This window comes from Myotis myotis, unplaced genomic scaffold (assembly GCF_014108235.1).
Source record: "Myotis myotis isolate mMyoMyo1 unplaced genomic scaffold, mMyoMyo1.p scaffold_m19_p_2, whole genome shotgun sequence".
Taxonomy (NCBI): Eukaryota; Metazoa; Chordata; class Mammalia; order Chiroptera; family Vespertilionidae; genus Myotis; species Myotis myotis.
Genome location: NW_023416324.1, coordinates 145,022,403 through 145,038,301, shown reverse-complemented (window position 1 = coordinate 145,038,301; position 15,899 = coordinate 145,022,403). Strand labels below are relative to the sequence as shown.

Genomic DNA, 15,899 nt, shown 5'->3' with positions numbered 1-15,899 from the left:
ATGCTTGAGTAAGTACAGCATAGTGAATATAATTAAATCACTGGTGACTGCAGGTCTTATCATACATTAGGGTCAGCCTTGTTGTGAGCATCAGTTTTCATTGGAACATAATGAAGATGTGGACAAGGGGCTGGATTAACACAGACCGGCCCTAGGCTATTCATTCTTTGGATGCTCTTCTTTTTCCTTTCTTAAAAACTAAATGGTTTTAAATCAATTTTTAAAGGGGAGGAAAGGGACTTATTTTCCTCCCCTTTAAACGCTGGAAAAATAAACCTACTTATCTGAGCTTGTACTGTTTCACTGGAGCTTTTCTAAAGTAATAGGTATTCTTGAAAAAGCTGTTCCATTTCAGCACTGTTAAGAAAATGAGTGCCCAAAAGCAAAGCTAGGGGAAAGAAAGTTAAAATCCAGTTCCTATGTGGAGAAGGAAACAATACTGAAGAAAGCTGTGCAATATCCAGTTATTTACTAATAAGCATGTTTATGTGCTAAATGCACTGCCAAGCACTAAGGATACAGCAAGCCTTTCCTGCCTGGGCCTCAGTTTTTTCATCTGCAAAATTGGAAAACAGGCCATATGTATCTCTCCCTTAATATATAAAACTTTTGCACGGTATAATTCATTATAAGCAAGGCAGTATTACCATCAGTTGTGTGGAGGGTGGTTCGGGCATGAATAACTTTCCAAGCGTAATTAGGATGCCCAAACTCCTAGGAAAACTATTCTCTCCAGTTAACTTAGTAATGTTGGCTAGTCATTTACTCCTCTTTTATTGCTCTGGGCAGAACACTAAATGAAAAACAAATCAAAATTTGATTTGGTTTATGTTAAGGGATTAAGTATTAAATATCCCCAAAGAGACAATGAAGCATCCACGGAGGCTTTATTTCCTTTCAGTTTTCTTCAAAGTCTTATCCTAAATAACAAATGGCATCAGCACTTGTGGTCTGATCCAGGGAGCACTGGAGGGGGGGACCAGCGGAGCTTGTGGTGGGTCCTACCTCTGACAGTAGTAAGATCCTAGGCAAGTCACCTGCTCATCTGCAAAATATTTCCTTCTACTTACCTCACTAAATAAGAATGTCATGACAAGCTCAACACATTGCCTTTTAAAATAAAAACAGTTCAGGAGAATACCGTGGATATAATGTATTTTGATTTTTGGAAAAGCATTTGACGAAGTATTTGAGGGAGAGAAGAGTGTGCTACCCCAAAATCTGCCTTTTGGGGATACTGATTATTTTAAGGTAACTATTTTTAAGAAACAAAAGACTCAAAAATAGTATTTTACATACCTGCCTAAAGAAGGTTGGATAGAAAAACCTGCTTAAAGAAAGGGAGCTATCTATCACCTTGTCATAAGTCTGTTAGGGTCCCCTCTGTGTCCAATTCTTTAAAGTCCTAGACTACTACCTTCCTCTCCTTAGTCCAAATGGCTTATAAGCCTCAACTGCCCAATTTGTCCTTGGATGCCATATTCTTCTGGAGCATATATATATGTGTGTATATATATGTAATAAACTTAGTTATTTTATCCTGGTAATCTGTCTTTTATCAATTTTACTATTAGATCAGCCAGAGCAACTTCGAAAGGTAGAAAAAAAATTATTTTTCCTCCCCTACGTATTGAATAAAACATTAACACAGGCTGTATAGTTAAATGGGTTCTTAACTTTGAACAGCAAGCACTGAGTAATGAATTAGAAGGAACACTGGAAAATGAAAGGTCTAGATCACTCATTAAAATTGCTGCTATATGTACATTATAACCTTTTGACATTCAGTTTAAATACATCCCTCTCCTTGTGTGGGATAACTGATTCATCAGATTTCCTCATATTTCATAAGCATAAATGTAAATCTGAAACTATAGTTAAAAAAATTTACAGGCATGGAGTAGGAGAGTCCTGACTTATGCACAGTTCATGTGAAAAAGAACTAAGAGCTTAAGCTGAGATAAAACTCACCATGAGTCAACAGTGTGACATGGCTGCCAAAAAGCAAATGTAATCTTTGCCAGAAGTATAGTGTCCAGAACAAGAGAGTTACAGCTTTACTGCATTCTCTGCATCCTGTGCTAGGCACTGCATATCTAGATTGATGGGCTCAGTTGCCAGGGCATCCTATTTAAGAGTGATCCAGCTCTGGCCAGGGTGGCTCAGTTGGTTGAAGTGTCGTTCCGTACACCAAAAAGTCTTGGGTTCGACTCCCCATCAGGGCACATTCACAGGTTGCAGGGTCCATCCTTGGTCAGGGTGTATACAGGAGGCAACTAGTCAATGTTTCTCTCTCTCCCTCCCCCTTCTTCTCTCTCTAAAAATAAATTAAAAACATGTCCTAGGGCAGTGGTCGGCAAACTGTGGCTCGCGAGCCGCATGTGGCTCTTTGGCCCCTTGAGTGTGGCTCTTCCACAAAATACCGACTTCTGCACATGGGCCACGAAGTTTCAATCGCACTGTACGTGCGCGCCTGCAGGTGGTATTTTGTGGTATTTTGTGGAAGAGCCACACTCAAGAGGCCAAAGAGCCTCATGTGGCTCGCGAGCCGCAGTTTGCCGACCACGGTTCTAGGGTGAGGGTTTAAAAAAAAGGACAGTGTGATACTGTCAAAAAAAAGCAATTCCACGACAGGAAGAGACCAGATGGGAAATTATGTAGAAAGAAGGTCCTGAAGACTGAAGGAACTAGGACTATTCAGTTTAGAAAAGCTAAGTCTTGGGGGAGATATTAAATATCTCAGGAGCTTCAAGTGACAAAGTTCAGATCTAAGAGGACACATAGTAAAGCAGATCTGGTGTTGATCTATAATAGCACCCAAAACAGCATGGGCTGCTTCACTATGGAGGATGTTCATTCAGGAAATGCAACTATTGCCAACCTGGCTGCACATTATAAACAACTGGGAACGGCTTGAAGTCTTTCATTGCCCAGGCTCCACCCCCGACCAATTAAGTTAGAATCTCTGGGGCAGGGGCTGGGCAATGGAAGGTACTAAAAGTTCTCCAGGGGTTTCTAATGTGCACTTGAGAATGACCAAGTTAACAGGATCAGGATGGCCACCTGTCTGTGTGGTGGAGAAGGGATTCCTTCTCAGAAGCCTGCATTAGGTTTGCTTCCCAGAGATTTTGTTCTAGAATCTTTACCTTTTTTAACTTATTAACATTAACCTGTATGATCATGAAGATTAGCTCTCCGTGCACAATTCTGAAATAAAGTTTAAATGGCACAGTCTCGTAAAGGGAAAAATTTAGTCTGACTTACAATCACTAGTTTATTCTATTCATGAATAAGAGCTTTCAACAATTTAAGCACTACCATCTTTGTGGAAAAGGGCAACAGTACTGGCACGTTTATATGTTGATAACTTAAACAACTTAACTCCAAAGTTTTGCAAAACAAATTTAAAACATGCTAACATTCAAGAATTCTCAAGTTTCTTACATAATAAAATAATTCTTATAATCAAGCAGAAACTAGTTTGTAGTTCAAATAGTCTCTGCCACACTATTTTACTCAATGTACATGACAAATTATCTGTTATATTTTCTCTAAAACTTTTTATAACAGGATAGCCTGGGTACTTCATAACCACTGTACAGTTCTCCACATTTCCTTTGGTGTTGGTTATATTGTTATTATTAATCCCACTGAATAGAAACGTTTATGCATATTCCCCAATTTCCTTTGAAAAGATATATCCATCTGTGTTCAAAAGTCTTCTAGCCATAACATAGGTCAGGCATCCACTCGAGTGGGTGGGGTAATGATTTTAAATTTTAGTGGCCCCTCCAGATTTTTCCACTTAGCCATAACACACCCTCTAAACTTTAAAACTTTCACTTTAGGTTAAGGTAAATCATCAACCATTTCCTTTTACTTTCGCCATCTGTCGAGGCAAACGCTCCTAAAGAATCTGAAGCTGCTTCTAGGCTACTGGAAGTCTCTCTCATTAATCTTCGTCACGTGGTTCATAAATAATGAGAGAGGTATTAAAGATCATCATCTTGTTTACAGACAAGCACCATCAAGAGAGCCTGGAATAACACCGTGGATTTGACAAGACATATTCAGCCTGAACGAGCATTTCAGGAGTCCTGATGTGGGGACTAAGCACACATTTAACATTTCACCAAGAGCTGGTTAACTGTACCACGTTTCAAATTAACGACTGCCCTTGCGATATCAAAACACTAGAGAGCATTCCGACCTTACAGCCATCTGAGCAGCTGCAGGGCGGACAGTCTGCTCCACAGCCAACAGTCACCTTTCCATTTTCAAGCACATACCTCTCACAGAAATGTTTTCAGTGCAGCAGTCTACAGAGCTGGTTGTAACACCGGCAAGATGTGACAACAAAATTCATGATGATTTTGCTTTTTCATCAGCCTGCCCCTTTCTTTTTTTAAAAATTCTTCCCTCCCTCTGCATCCCCCAAAGAAAACCAAACCAACAATACTTCCACAAAACCTGACTCAGACTTATGAATATAATGCTCTCAGTGAAAGCAGACCAGCTTTATGGGAGAACCGCTTTCAAGAGAAGCAGGAAGCTGATCTGAGCAGCAGAGAGAGCAGGGATGGGGCGGAGCAGAAAGGAACTGAGCTGGGGGGGAAGCGAAGCACAGAGTCCTGGCTGCTTCTAGTTACTTATTGACAGTTTCATCTTATAGCACAGATTTATGAACGGGGTGAGCATCCGTCCTGCCGTACCTTTTCTCTCTTTTACGAATCTCTGTCAATCTGGTAAACTATTACACAGGGGAAAGTAAGGCCTTACAGCCTCGCCAGAGCCCAGTGCAGGGAAATGATGTAAGCTTCCCACCTCCCACCAGCCCCAGCTCTGCCAATCCACCTCTACTCTGACCTGTTAACATCCCCCCTCCCCCAGTGCTACTGCCTTGGGGCCGCAGGGCCCCAGGCCAGCTTTCTGTGTCCTACTGTGCCACAGAAAGTATTTGCCAGGGGATAAGGACTATTTTTTGTTTTGAGAAAAGTCTTCAATGAAAAAGCAAATGTCTCTCTACTTCAAAAATAATGCTGAGTCAACAAAAGCTCGGTCAATCCCCAGAAGAACTAATATTAAATAGGATTGAGGTAAATGAATGCAATTTAGCAAAAGGCAACAGGAGGTGTGATGTAGCAAAGGGTGTAATAATGAGAGTTAGGAGACCCCAGCTCTACTACTCTAATACCAACTCTGTGACCTTGGACAACTGGCTTAATCTCTCTAGTTTCACTTTCTGTAAAAAGAAAGAGTTAATATTGATTATATCTGAGATTTCTTGTGCTGTTTTCAATTTTCATGAACTGATACTCAAAAGAAATAAGCACAAGCCAAAAAAATAATCTAACTGTGGCCAACTGTTTGTTGTTTACTACAAACAGCAATAAGTCCTTATATTGAGCTATTTAAGATATGCTTTCCCAAAGTATTGATAAATGTGAGTAAGACTACCAAAAGATGTATAGGGGGAAAGTTACACAGACTGTTCAAGTGTTACTCCTCATCTGGAGAATTTAGAGAGAATTAGGATAGTGAAGATGGAAAGGACACATTATATTAATTGCTTGGAAGCAATTAAGACCTATGACATTAGCCAGTGGTCTGCAAACTCATTAGTCAACAGAGCCAAACATCAACAGTACAACGATTGAAATTTCTTTTGAGAGCCAAATTTTATAAACTTAAACTATATAGGTAGGTACACTGTTATTAACTTAATTAGGGTACTCCTAAGGCTTAGGAAGAGCCACACTCAAGGGGCCAAAGAGCCGCAGTTTGCCAACCACGGCCCTAGACAACTATTTACTAGTGTTCTAAGTTTAAAGGGGACACACATACACACACACATACACATGCATCAGGGATAGAAAAAAAAAAAAAAGTTTAAATTAAGACCCAGTAATATAGTGGTTACTAGCCCAAAGTCTTCAAGTGAGGGTAGGCAAATTCCTAGAAGTACATGGGACTTTCCAAAGGGTCTGAAGAGCACACAGGTAAGCAGACAGTAAATCAGTTTCCAGAATCAACTTTTCTAAATACCCTTCCCTGAAACCAATCTACCTGAGAATGCCCCTACAGAACATGTTTAACTTTCCCACTTTCCCTTTTCCAATTCCCCTTCTCCCACTTTATAAAATCCAGGCACACAATGCACCCATCACAAATGTCACTCAGAGGCACTGCTTGGGGGAGGAAAGAACCTCTGGGCAGGACACAGGAGAAATACTGGTGATGAAAAAGTGGCCCTAATCACTCTTCTTTTGCAACTTAGGTATCTTTGCTATTTCTTTACTTGGAATAAAAGTAGAGGAGAACCTAATTTGGTTGTCAGCTGATAAATCATTAAAAATATTTTAAATGATAGATCATTGTGATTTTGAATAGAGGCCAGAAGTTCAAAGAATTGACACAGCTTTAACACTCTCATCCTCTTCAACTTATTTATGTAAACAAAATTCAACAGTGTATATATTTAAAATGAAAAATATGCTGAACTCTTTTTGTAATGAATATTCATCTACTAATATACAACCTAATTAGAAGAAAATCATTAATAATGTATTAAGAGATATATTTCCAATAAAATTGTATTTTTCTCTAATATTATTTATCAAAATTTATTAATTCACACATATTATTATGATCAACTGTATACTAATAATCACGGTAATAACTTTTTTAAAATCACAGAGTCTTGTCACAGTAAATTAAATTTTATCACCTAAGTATGATAGGGTGATTAAAAATAAATTCTTAAACATAATAATACACAAGGATAAAATTTAGTGGGAAAAGTCTAATAATAAAGAATTCAGGAGAAAAATTAACACTAAAACTTCTGACTGTTAAAAAGTAGTTTGTAAATGGATAGTGGTGTTTGACTCAAATATTACAGAAGGGTATGGCAAGTTTATTAAGAAATGTAGTATTTACAATCAACAACAATTATACCATACAAATAAGCTTATGACAAAAAGTTTAAATGTCAATGAGGGAATCCATAGTTTTCAAAATTCTTTTACTGGAGCACAAATGTTTAAAGACCACTACACTGGTTCACCCTTCTTACATTCCAAAGCACTTTTTCAAGTGTCACTTATAGAGTTTTAGAAAAGAACAGCAATCTAGAACCTCAGGAAATGAGCCACGTAGAGCAACTAAGTTTTCCAGTTATCTCTGGTTATATTCTTTTGAGTATCATAGTAGTTTTGTCTCCTAATTTTAAACTTATAAATGAAACTCTTCTTAAAATGGGGAACTCCTTCACACCATCTTACACCATACTAACATAATATAAAATTTATTAGTGTTTCCCAATTATTACTAACACTAGTCCTGCTGAGCATTCATATAATGCTCCCAAGACCTATGATGTTCCTCCTGTTTAGCTATATGCATTTCTTCCAGCAAGTGGGGGGGTGTGGGTTCAATTCCTGACCTGCCAATCACAAGCTGCCAGCCCCTGAGTAGGAAATGAAACTCCCTGAGCTCCAATTTTCTTCCCTATAAAAAGAAGTTAATCTCACCTTCTTAAACTATCTCACAAAACTGAGATGAGTTCACAGAAGTGAACAAGCACTCACAGATTCCATACCAAGAAAACTTATGTTTTAGAGTTTTTTCCCCCCCTTTTGGTCAGGCTCCTCCTATCACTTCTCACCACTGATTGCCTGCATGAATCTCTCCTCGCCATTCTAACTGCTATAGGTGTGGAAATCAGTCAAGAAGCTAACTAGATACAGTATGTTTGTTTAATTCTCATAAAAATAATTTAAGGGACGGGTGTCTTTTACTTATCTCCAGAAGCCATATGGGTTCTGGATCACTGACATTGCTAGATGGATGGCTGAGTAATGTATAGAAAGACATAACTCTATATTATGTTCTATTCAAAAGCTCAACCTGCTGTAACAAAAGATTCACAGAAAGAGGGGGCCTAACATTTTCAGATGTATCAAATCCATCCCGACCCAACAGTCAACACACTTTTATTATCTGCTCACTGAATGTTTTTACTTATGCTGTTAGGTAGTCCAAAATTTCAGTTGGCAAGCCAATTTAGTTAGATCTGGTGCCCTAGAATCTTTCATTTCCAGAAATACAAAATAAACCTCTCACTTTCCAAAGTAGCAAGTAAAATTCAAATAACCTAAAAGAGAAGATAAGGTTTTAAAAAGTTAACTGATATTACCTATTGTGTCTATTTAAAATGTCCATATGTACTTTATTCTAGCCCATGAATTATTATGTAGTTACTAGTATTATAGTTGTGCTTGACCCTTTAAAGCAACCCTGCTATGATTTCCAGGTTACTGATTATGAATCTGAGCCTGAAAAGTATTTAAGTGACTTGCTCAAGATCAAAAGGCAGAAAGTGAAAGCCAGAACTAGAACTCAATCCTGCAGAAGGATGGTCCTGCCAAGTCCCCTAGTGATGTGCCTGGACCATGGAAATAGCTGGTATAGCTGCAGTGAGCTGTGGCAGCATTCCTGCTGTTCTGTGACTCCCAGAGGGCATTATGTTTTAGTCCAAAGAGCAGGCATTCTGGAGTCACACAGATCTGAGTTTGAATCCAGACCATGTTACCCTGGGCAAGTTATTTAACTTTTCTAAGCCTCAATTTCCTCATCTATAAAAGGTAATAATAGTACCTACCAGGTTGTTGTGGGGACTTAAGAGGTAATATCCTTAGCACTGCACCAATTACAAATTTGAGTCTACTAAATAATAACTAACAATTTTTCACTATTATTATGTGACATATCTTAATTCATCTAATTCTCCCAACAAACCTATGGCATAATAGATATTATTATTATTATGGTTCCTGCTTTATGGATGAGAAAAACTTTGTCCAAGACAGGAAACACAATCTGCCTAGGTCAAAGAGCTAAGTGAAAGGAGCTGCCACGGAGCCTAAGCAGTCTAAACAGCTGTAGACTAACTCTCTGGGAAGGATTATAACGATAGTACTGCCCTTATTCTCCGCATCACCATCATCATCATCTCCATCATCAACCTTCTTGATAGTCAGCCTAGAGGGCCTAAGGTCTATGATGCACCCCAGTGATGAGACACAAAGAGTTGAGAATTTGACTAAGTGAGGCTGACAGGAGTAAGGGCTTCAGGGAAGAAGTCAAGAAGGAAGCTGTTCCCTGGAAGAGACTAATGTGCAGCAGAATGGAAAAACTAAATGGTGGCCTGAAAGTGGGAACATGAAAAAAAAATCAGCTACTAGACAGGGGGGGAAAAGAAACTTAGCCTAAGAAAAACAAACTTGTACCTGTATTTATGAAACTTTATCAGGTGCCTAAAAAAATACCAGAAAGAAAAATGGCCAAAACTTGGCCTGTGATATAATTTGGGGTTTATTCCCTGTCTACAAAATAACTATCTGACTCTGGGGGGGAAATGTGATCACTTTAATCAACTTTCATTCATGACCTGATACAGGCACAATAAAAACCATTTGACTCAAAAGTATCAGAGCACAGTAAAATGTCCCTGTCATCTACTGAACTGCAAATTCGATTCCTTTGGCAAATCTTAAATCATATGCTCAATGTTATTGCTGAGTTCCTTTGGATGACTATGCTTTGGGCTTTTAATCCACATGGTTTTCCTGTGGCTTTTGTCTGAATCTCAAGTCTGTTTTCTTCACTTAAAGAGATTGGCGGAAACCACAGTTTGTCCATTTCCTTCAGGCAGAGTTAGGCTGCATGCTATGTGCTCCCAAATGCTCTGCATACGCCACTGAGGACTTTCATTTGTGACTATTAATCTGGTTTCTCCACTACCGTTTAAGATCAGGCAGAACAGAGAGAATTCATGTTTTGTTCATCTTCACAACCCAAGTACATAGTACACTGTGTTGTACTCAATAAATGTTGAAAAAGATTAGTTGAAAGTTTTCAAACCTGTTTTCTGACTGAGGTTTCTTTTGCCACTGAGCTTACTCTAGAAGCCTATCTCTTTAGAGAGTGATAATCTTCAATCACCAAAAGTGATTAGGATTTAGTGGATCAGTGATTACTTCTCTGGCAACTGGTTGGGGAAATAAAAGAAAAACACCCTTGGGATGATGTTTCAGTATCCTCTTTGTTGAACATATGCCCAGTACTCAGTTTTCAGACAAAAGATATGACTTAGGGTCATGACCACTTAAAATTTATTGACTAGCTCAAGGGGCTTTGTTTATCCCATAATACCCAGAGAAGTGCCCAGCACAAGGTCAGTATCAGATAAACACTTTTATATTGTTTGATTAATTGACTGCTGCTATTAGAACCACCACAGGACAAATGCAGATCTTGAACTAGCAACTAAGGTGTTTAAAAAGTTAGCAAAACACCAGTTAGCCTCTAAGATCAGATAATCTGCTTCTTAGAAATGTAAAATTATGATTAAATATCTATTAAAAATAAATCATACTTCTATTTTTTCTATATGGAATTCTTTGAAAAAGGCATTCCCATGAGAACTTTTTAACTTAATCTAAAAAAACAAACAAACAACTCTTCCATAAGTTATATGGCATAATTTAACAAAAATTGGTGGCCCTTCAGGTATGTGTAGAGGGAGGGAGAATGAGCATAATGACATTCAATATTACTGAAATTTGGCAAATCTGATTGCTATAACAATAAATCTAAACATACTTATTGGAAAAAGCATCTGTGAGGTCCCCAAAATTGCATATGCCTCTTTGTTAATAAAACCTGAGCTCTGTGTGTCCTGGTAAACACCACAAAATAAATAAACTTTAAAACTCCTGGTTTTAAAATAAAGTTCTATTTTTAAATGTTTCAAATTTCCCTAAGGTTTCCTTACATTATTATACTCTAAGAGATATTAAAATTAAACATTCTTTAATGTTAGGCTGCTATTACACAAAAAATCAGTTTAAGATATTTTAAAAAATCAGCAATCTCATAAAGAACACTTGGTGATCTTAACATACTTTTTTAACCCAAAACATTGAGAGAGAGAGGGGAAAAAAAAGAACAACAACAACAACAACAATAAGTAGATTACATTTTGCAAGCTGATAGGCTTACAAGTTTTCCCAAATGTCACTGTCATACTAAACTGGGGGATTATTAACTTTTTTTTTTTTTTTTTTTTTTGTTAATCCTCCTCACCCAAGGATATTTTTTCCATTGACTTTTTTTTTTTAGAGAGTGGAAGGGAGGGGAAGAGACAGAGAGAAACATCAATGTGAGAAAGACACATCAATTGATTGATTCCCACAAGCGCCCTGAGGTACATGCCCTTGACCAGAAACATGAGGCCCTTCAGTGTGCGGGCCAACGCTCTAAACACTGAACAGAATGGCTAGCACTGGATTATTAACTTCTTGAAGGAGTTAATCTCTTTCATATAAAGCCAGGGTCATCACATCTACAAGTTGTATCTACAATGCCAAAGAAATTCAAAGTAACATTTTTTGTACCATAACCATTATAAAGGCTAACAGGCATACATTTACTAGCAAGTTATAGATACTCTTCACCACATAAAGAATTTTCTTTTACTTTAATGAAATCTTACTAAGACATTTCAATTACCTATAGTCAAGAACTATGCCTCAAGGAAACATTTCTATTACTATCAGGACCCTTTAAAACAAATAGAATGTGATTAAGTAATTGGGGTGCTCCTTTTAATTGTGAACAATTACTATCACATGTGATATTTGTTGATTTTTACAGTTCCTTACAAAATAAATGTAATATTTGGAAGAAATATATTCATTCTCTCAAATCAGATTACATATATAGTTTATATGCATGTTCTTTTCAATCTGATAAATTTCCCAAATAAAAGGTTTATTTCTATTGTACTCTCTCTCTAGACTGAGACGTTTCATAGTTGAAAATCATAATTTGCAAATGTTTTAGCAAACCCCTTCTTGTTACACAGACATTTAAGATGGGTCTATCCTACACTAAAATTTTTGCTTACAAAAATTTATATTTTACAGAAAAAGTCACAAAGATTGAAAGAGATAAAACATCTCACCTACTTAAACTGAAAAGTCAAGATCTGAACTGGGTTTTCCTACTTAAAATCAGGTGTTTTTAGCACATACTGAAAAGTTTAAAAATCTCTTTATTCATCAATGCAGTAGAAAACTGGTGGGGATTCAAGCTTCTAAAATTGCCTCCCTTTCCTCCTACCCCCTTTGAGCAGCTGACTGATTATTTCAGCATCTTAAAAGTTTTCAAGCCTATTTCATTGGACTTGCACTACTCTCCTGAATTCTCTGACCATGGTTTTCATCCATTTCACTCTTTCATCCCATATAATAAAAGCCTCATATGCTAAGTGTCCTGTCAACCAGTCAGCTGTTCAACCAATCAAAGTGTAATATGCTAATGATATGCTAAGGCCACTCAACCGCTCACTATGATGTGCACTGACCACCAGGGGGTAGACGCTCCAACCAGTAGGTTAGCTTGCTGGAGGGTCTGGTCGATCAGGACTGAGCAAGACGGGTTGGACATGCCCTGGAGTCCTCCTGCAGTCCCTCCCGGCCCGGATCATGCACCAGTGGGGTCCCTCAGCCTAGCCCAGGGGTGGGCAAACTTTATGACTCGAGGGCCACAATGGGTTCTTAAACTGGACCAGAGGGCCGGAACAAAAGCATGGATGGAGTGTTTGTGTGAACTAATATAAATTCAAAGTAAACATCATTACATAAAAGGGTACGGTCTTTTTCTTTTTTAGTTTTATTCATTTCAAACGGGCCCAATCCGGCCCGCGGGCCGTAGTTTGCCCACGGCTGGCCTAGCCTGTGCCCTCTGGCAACCCAGGACCCCTTGGAGGATGTTGGAAACCTGGTTTCAGCCCAATCCCACAGGCCAGGCCGAGGGACCCCACTGGTGCACGAAGCCTCTAATTATTTTTATAACTTTCTTCACTATCCTATAAAAAGTGAAGAACATTAATGGGTCTAAATTACCTAAGTTCACTTTTTTTCTTTAGATAGGTGTTACAGGGTTGTTTGTTTGTTTGTTTGTTTGTTTGTTTGTTTGTTAAAATTGACATTAGAGAGAAACATCAATTTGTTGTTCCACTTAGTTATGCATTCATTGGTTGATTTTTGTATGTGCCCTGACTGGAGATCAAACCCAGAACCTTGGGGATGACACTCTAACCAACTGAGCTAAATGGCCAGGATGGTGTTATAGTTTTAAAAAATAAAAATTAAAGGCTTGCTTTAGAATTTAGAAAAAACAATGAGAAGGAGATATATACCTTGAAAGCTAATGATGTGATTCTATATTTAATCTATGATTCCATCCTTAAGACTATGGGAATAAAATCTATCTGGAATAGATTTAACCTTTAGGAAACTGGCTACTTCTCAAGAGTGGATACGGCCTGGAAACTGGAGGTATTAGGTGTAGTGTTAAGGAAGCAAGGTCATGAAAGGTCAGTGTGACGAATTTTCTAGCATTACTGGGGCAGGCAAAGCTGTGACTTCTGTTGGGACCACACACAACCTGTGCTGTTATTGGTGAGTGAAACCCCTGACCTAGCACTCCAAAGCTTAATTCCCACTATCTGCCTCAAACTCAAGTGGTGTGGCTTTTGATGATGGAGTGAATCTATCATCTATCTATCTATCTATCTATCTATCTATCTATCTATCTATCTATCTATCTATGCCTAAGCATTACAATTGGTCAACCAGACCAGTAGACTGGTCGCTATGACACACACTGAACATCAGGGGACAGACGCTCAATGCAGGAGCTTACTTCCCCCTGGTGGTCACTGCACTCCCACAGCCAACCTCCCATGGCCGGCAAACCTCCCACAGTCCCTACCCCAGCAGGCCGGCCCCGATCAGCCCCGATCTCCAGCCAGGTGGAGGGACCCCACCCATGCACGAATTCGTGCACCAGACCTCTAGGAAATAAATAATCTCTCAGATGTGGGACAAAGAGGGAAGCAGTCCAAAATGGCCACCGAAAGGGAAAAATTCATCTGTGTAGGTAGGATGTGCTGTGGATAAAGCTTAAATTTTAAACTGATTTAATAGAGGGAATGAGTAAAATAAGATTGGTAAAGATTTAGAAAATTAAAGAAAAAATATATGCATATACAAATAATTTTCTGTTTAACCATATTATAAACCATATTCTAAAACTAATTATTTGATTTATAAAAAAAATCTCAAAATGGTCCCACTGAATGGTTATTTATAAAAATATTTTCAGGTGTTTACAAATGTGCACTTTAAGGAAATACTTTATATTTGAAACTGCAAAACTCTATATGGTACTTGTGAAGCCATATATTCCTGGGGGGAGAGGGGAGATTAAGACCTATACAAAGGATGAAGAGATCATATTAGACCCCAAAATGATGGAAAGCACTAAAACAAAGGCATAAAGGAAGTAATCAAAATTCATGGAGCATGATACAAAATTTCTAGCCAACTGTGAAAATCACACTTTTAAAACAAATTTTGTTTTGCTAGAACTTGCCCATTTTCTAAATTCATGTGTGCCTTTTCTGAGATTAAGAAGGCCAAGATTCTCAAAACATGTATTGATAAATTCTGAGATATCTCTGTACTTGAACAATAGTCAGGTTCAACTACCCTCTCTTGATATCTTCCCAGAGAAAATGAGCATAATTCCACTTCTGAAACTCTGAAATGGTACTGCTGTGTGGCACTGCTCAAAACCACGTCAACAGTTAGGTTTCCCTTCTTCCTCTGGTGGAATTTCTCGAAGCTGAGCTAAGAATCATTTGATCACTTAAACCAGTGCTGATGAGTTGGAAGCAGGGGGAGTATATGAATCAGTGGTCATTTCTCGGTTATATTTTAGTTTTTAAATAATTATCAGGGGGACCAAGTAACTTGGTCAAGAAGGCACTCTGGAAGCACTGGATCACGAGGCAGGAAAACTGGAGAACAGCTATGAATTAGGATTACACTGTTTTGACTTCAACCGTTCTCTAATTATTCTCTTCTATCTAATAGCTTTGTTTTCTTGGAACTTTCATAACTTTTTGGAGAGCAAGGCACCAAGTACACTTCTTTATCTATGTACATAAGAACACAATGAAATAATGGTCAAATAGCAGATGTTCAAAGATAATAACTCACTGAGTATAACTAATGAGCTCAAATAATAAAATAAAATGGTTCCTCATTTTTCCCCACTAAAATCAAGTTTGCATTAAAAATAGGTGAAATCGCATAAAATGATGTCTAATGGTTCTAATGAGATACATCAAAAGGCTAAATGGAGGTAAATGGTAGAAATGAAAATACGTATGTAACACACATCATCTCCAGCTCTGAAAATACAGATGTTCTTTGTAAACATCACTTATGTTATTTCTTAATTAATTTGGGAAATTTAATTCCTCACCTTCATGAATGCTAATAAGTACATAATACATGTGATTTTTAAATTAAAATAAATGATTATCACCTATAATCACACCACTATTGACATTTTTGACTTGTCTTTTTTCCTTTGTGACCCCAAAGCCTGGCACATCAATAGGTGCTCTGTGCCATATTCAATTTTTACCCCATTCTTTTTTGCTCATGTATGTTAGTTTCAGAAAAAATAGCACAAGCATTTCTTTCTATTATTAAAAATATTAATAAACATAATCTTAACAGCCAAATTAAATATTTTTACAGGAAATGGGAAATTCAGGCGCAGAGAAGTTACGCATCTTGAACACGGTTACCACCCAGTTTACTTGTAGCAAACTCAGATTTGAACCTAAAATGTGTGATTCCATGCTAATAACCAAATTGCTTCTCTGAATGCAATGTTATGCCATATCCCTCTGCTCCTTTGCATCTATGTGTCATTCAACCCCTTTTTGTGCCTGGCTTCTTTCCACACAAAAT

At 37.9% G+C, this 15,899-nt stretch overlaps 1 protein-coding gene across 18 annotated transcripts in view; it reads right to left on the bottom strand.

The window, feature by feature from the left end:
- Nucleotides 1-15,899, bottom strand: part of BBX (BBX high mobility group box domain containing) — a 295,838-nt gene that overhangs the window by 211,566 nt on the left and 68,373 nt on the right. The window contains exon 1 of one of the 18 annotated variants that reach the window (XM_036351125.1): nucleotides 4,290-4,579. The exons of the other annotated variants lie outside the window; for them this stretch is intronic. The gene's annotated coding sequence lies outside the window, so the exon portion shown is untranslated. Of the gene's footprint in view, nucleotides 1-4,289; nucleotides 4,580-15,899 lie in introns of those variants that run through there. 18 annotated transcript variants of the gene reach the window in all.